Source organism: Dasypus novemcinctus, chromosome 13 (genome assembly GCF_030445035.2).
Source record: "Dasypus novemcinctus isolate mDasNov1 chromosome 13, mDasNov1.1.hap2, whole genome shotgun sequence".
NCBI lineage: Eukaryota > Metazoa > Chordata > Mammalia > Cingulata > Dasypodidae > Dasypus > Dasypus novemcinctus.
Window position 1 is genome coordinate 73538896 of NC_080685.1, and position 5736 is coordinate 73544631.

Sequence of the window (5736 nt, forward strand, 5' to 3'; positions counted from 1 at the left end):
TAACTATCAAAATTATATGAAAGGTGAAGGGTCCCTAATAACCAAAAAGTCTGGAAAAAAACAAAGTTGGAGAACTCTTACTTCCTGAATTTAAATCACATCACTTTGCTACAATGGCAAAAACAGCATTATACTGGCATAAAGATATACATATTGACCAATGGAACTGAACTGAGAATTTAGAAATAGACCCTTGCATCAATATTTGAGTGATTTTTGACAAGGCTGTCAAGACCACACAGTTGGGCCAGAACAGTCTATTCAACAAATGTTGTTAGGAGAATTGGATATCCATCTCAAATTAAAAAAAAAGAAAGAAAGAAAGAAAAAGGAAAGAGGACCCTTATCTAACACCATATATAAAAATTAATATAGAATGGATCAAGGACCTCAATATAAAAACTACATCCATAAAACTCCTAGAAGAAAAGGTAGGGAAACATCTTCAAGATTTTGTGTTAGACAGTAGTTTCTTAAGCTTGTCTTAAGGACAAGCAACAACAGCAAAAAAGATTATTTATAGATAACAATGATCTCAAAATTAAATGTTTCTTCTTCAAAATAATTTGTCAAGAAAGTAAAACATCAGTCTAACAAATGGGAGAAGATATTTGGAAATCACATATATATATTTCATCACATATAATATATTTAAAGAAAAAATATCAAAGAATAAAGAAATACAAAAAAAAAGCATCACAGTAATTTGCACGACTTAAATTAGCCACTTGATGGGTAGGATAAAAGGCAGTTTAGACACAGTTTAGAAAAAATTCAGAATGAAAATCAGGGAGCTAAATAGATGGAAAATAAGAATACACAATTAAGAAAAAAATAGCATGAGAAAGACTAGCACATGTCCCAGTGGAGTTCCAGAAAGAAAAAAAAAAAAAGATGGAATGAGAGAAAAACATGGTATGAAAGAAAATGATACAAATTTTTTTAAAAAGAAAGAAAAACATATTAAGCAAAAATAAATGCTGATTCAGAAAGCCCAAACAATCTCAAAAAAGATAATTATGTAAATAAAGCTTTGAAAGTACAAAACACAAAAGATAAGGGAACTGTGATTAGTAATGGAAGAAACTGTAGCACTGATGTGAAGAAAGTGGCCACGGTAGCTGTTGAGGGTAGGAGAGGGAAGAAGAGATATGATGTGGGGGCATTTTCAGGACTTGGAGGTGTCCTGGGTGGTATACTGCAGGGACAGTTGCTGAACATTGTATGTACTGCCATGGCCCACTGGGTGGACTGGGGGAGGGTGTAAACTACAATGTAAACCATTATCCATGTGGTGCAGCAGTGCTCCAAAATGTATTCATCAAATGCAATGAATGTGCCATGATGATGAAAGAGATTGTTGATGTGGGAGGAATCGGGTGAGGGGGATGGGGGGTATAGGGGGCCTCTTATATTTTTTTAATGTAAATTTTTAAAAAATAAAGAGAAAAAACTCTTAAAAAGATAAGGGCAGTATCTTAAAAGTGGTCAGAGATAAAATACTGATTTCCTAGGTAATGGCAGGTGGAGAGCAGATATCGCAATAGCAATAGTAGATAAATATTTAAAGTGCCTAGGAAAATGACTTGTATCCAGAACTGTATGGCCAATAAAAATGTATTTCAGAAGCAAGAGTGAAATAAAGACATGTTCATATTTTACCAATTGATATCATTTACTCTTAATAGGTCTTTTCTAAAGGAACTTAAAAATGAAAAGGCAAGAGAATGTAAAATTTAACCAGCAAGCATAAACTAATAAAATCAGGAAGTATAAATTAATGCAAGCATATATATGAAGATATATCTAAATGCTTATTAATTGTATAAAATAATATTATGTAATTTCAGGTGTTAATAAATATAAAATGAACATAAATTGCAGATAATTTGTGGAAAATCTTAACTTGTAATAAAATGTTTTAATGTCTTTACATTGTTTGGTAGAAGACTGTAAGTACTGATTATTTTTTAACGTTGTAAAATTAAATATCCGTAATGAAATGTTAATGGCTATGTCTAAAGATGAAGAAGAATATGTGATTTCCAAACTAGTTAAAAAATTCAATTGTGAAAAATCATCCATTCTTTTAATGGAGGAATAGAGAATAAAATAATAGAGAAAAGTGTGACAAAGGGGAAAAAAGTAAAAATGTATAATTTATTTCATAATACAGCAGACATGTAAATAAAAGCATTTATCACATTAAAAAGCAATGCTGTATTAAAAAACAAAAGCAGTATTGTCCTTGATTATAAAGTTATATCTAAAATTAAGAACACGGATTAATTTGTACCAAAAGATGAAAACATAAAATGGACAAATACTAAGCAAAAGAAAAATAATATTAATATCAAAACAAAAAAAAAGTGTTTGCTGGTCCCTTTCACCAGGGAAATTTAGTAATTTAAAACATCCATGAACCTAATTACATAGATTTAAATTTATTTTTAAAAATTCATGGAAGATAAGTATAAATTGAAAATTCACTATTAAGCAGACTATTTTAGCATACTTTTCTCCTTTCATATTAAATGATACATCAAACATGAGAATCATTGCTTTGACTAGAGTTGATCAAGTGAGAAATAAATACAGGAAATATTCAGAAATACTACAGTAAAAAACACATTTTTTTTAAATAAAAGCACATATTTAAAAGAAAATCTTATTTCATGGAGGAAATATTTAAAAATAGAAAATACATGCAAATATTTAAGAAATACTGAACACAATTTTTTGCATACAATGGAATTGGTGTCAATGGAGAGATGACACAAAGAGAACAAAGAGCAGAATAGTTATTCTAAAAGTATAACTCTTTTATTATAGAAATTTGATATATTATAAATCTGACATATCAAGATAATTTGGAATTAGTAGTGAGAAGATTGTTAATCTACATGGAAAGAAGTTGTAGCTTGAAACTCTATCATGATCCTCCATACACATAAAACTTCTATCATACACTTAATACTGATTTATATTTTTTAAGTAGCTTTATTGAAATATATTCACATACCATAATACTGATTGGAATATAAAAGGCAAAACAAATACTCCAGAGAAAGAGAACTTTAAAATCTTTTTTTAGGGAAAGATTTATTTAGAAAGATGCATACTGCAAACCAAATGGGATAATTTAGTGTTGACATTATTAAAATTTAAAATATTTATCAGAATATTTATAAAGGATATTTAACAAAAATATTTCTTTCATAAAAAGACAAGCTGCAAACTGGGAGAAACTCATGTAATAGAAAAGCAGAACTCTCAGGTAGTCCTTAAAATCCCTCCCTCTGGGGCGCAGGCCCTGTTTTGTCATTTGTCTCGAGTGTGGGTGGTCTCAGTCATGTGAGAGTCTAGAAGTCAGAAACAAAGGAGGCAAGAGATTCAAAGCTGCTGTCCTGTTGTTCTTGAAGAAGAAACCATCCATGTGGTAAAGAGAATCCATGGAGGGCATCTGACAACCATGACCTGCAAGCCCTCTAGGAACTGAGAGCAGTTCCCAGCCAACAGCTAAAAAGGAAACAGTAATATCATTCATGCCAATGCAGGAAAATGAATTCTACCAAGAACCTGAAAGAGCTTTAAAGCATATCTTTTTCTGGTTGAGCCTACAGGTGAAGACATTAATTTCAGCTTATGAGATCCCATGCAACAGTATCTAGCTAGGACATCCTGGACACTTGACCTACAAAACCTGTGAGATGACAGATGTGTGGTTTAAACTCCTAGATTTGTGATAATTTGTTGCATAGCAAAAGAAAACCAATATAGTAACCCATGGAAATTTTGCATTAAAATATACAGAGATTATACTAAGAAATAAATTTAAAAATCAAGGTTAAAAAAAAAGAACTGGTCATGAGCAGGCATTTCAAAGAATAATAAAAGTGGCAAATTCACAAGTGAAAAATTATTTTACCTCATTTGTTATTCGTAAAATAAAATTTTAAAACCACAATGGGATACACTGGCAGAGAAACAAATTAAGAGAGTTGGACCATATCCAGAGTATGTGAGGATGTGGATCAAAGGGAATTGTTTTATACTGTTCAGAGTGGAAATATGAAAACAGAAAATAGAACATCAGAAAGCATACTGCTGACTACATATTCTAGAAAAACACTTGCATATGTACTCCAGGAAATAGGCTCAATAATATTCATAGAAACTGTGCTAGTAAAAGCAAATACAATAATTAAAGAAACCCCAATTATAATTCTTAGTAGGATGGATATACATTATAATATTTATAGAAATTCTATATAATAGTCAAAGTGCTATGTGTATGAACATAAATGAAGCACACACATCATGTTGAATGAAAGCAAGTTGACATAAGTATAAGATGGACAGTAATTACACACATACGCATCTGAACAAATGGGAAAAATTAGAAAATGTGGCTACACCTAGGGTTCGCATCAATCAGGAAATAATACACCTAAGGATTGTCAAAGTTATTGGTCATGCTTTGCTTCTTACACTGGGGGTACTAGGATGTTCTTTTATTATTTTTTTAAATCCAAATACAAGTAATATATAAATTTTTGAATGAAACATTTCATATTTTTAAAAATAATTGCTCATATCCTCTTTTCCAAAATAAGTGACATGTATTCACTTAAATTGAATGTCTTTCTTTCATGAAAGACTAGGAAAAAAATAATATTTTATTCTCTGAAGTTACTTAGCAATTTTTATTATTATTATATCTGTTTTTCAGTGTAATAAGTGTTCTATATTTTTCCACAAGCAAGTAATTAGAGGATAATTACTCATGGACTGTTTTGGCTTCTTAGCCTTTTGACTGTCTATATGTTAATGAACTATTTGTTATTCTTGAACACATAAAATGTGGTAGTAACAGATTCCTTTTTAAAATATAAGAAATATAAATTAGTCCAATAAGCATAGTTGTCATGTACGCATGACAAAAAATAAAAAAATTAAAAAACCAAAATGAGAACAAAGGATATTTTAGATCAATTCTTAATGGCTGATATAATTAATAGTGAAAAATTTACTATTAACAATACCAAAAAATAGCAAATTCGTATTATGACTGTTTACTCCTGTAACTTCAAATATCAAATGACTGGATTGAAAACAAAAATACTTGGTGATATCTATGTACTATTATAACTGTGAATTTTCAAGTAAGCAAATTTACCATTAAAAAGTGTTGTCCTAATTGTCTAGAATGATTAGAAGAACAAGATTTTCCTGAATTTACAAATTTCATTTGGCCCTTAACTAATTAGCTGAGACATTTAAGGAATCTCAGGTATTCTATGAATCAGACCGGAACTGTAGTTGGTGCTGGGGTTTAATATATACCCTGGGGACCTGAATTTCTGGATTGACCATGTGATAGCCAGGCCCTGAGCCTCAACAGACTTCAGCTCCTACATTCTGGTTTATTGGACTTACCCCACTCAGCTAACATGGAGTTGAAGAAGGTCAACCACCACACCATGGAGCCAAGAGTGCCTACTACTGAAAGCAGGAGGATTGCATCCAGCATCCATGTGGAATCTAAGCCTCCTCTTGATATAGATGTGGAGTGGACACAACCATTCCAAGGTCCACAGGATGGAGGAATAGAATAAGGATGAGAGCGGACTTACTGATATTCTACTCATGAACTATTGTGATTAGTAATCGAAGAAAATGTGGCACTGGTGTGGAGAAAGTGGCCATGGTGGCTGCTGGGGGCGGGGAATGGGA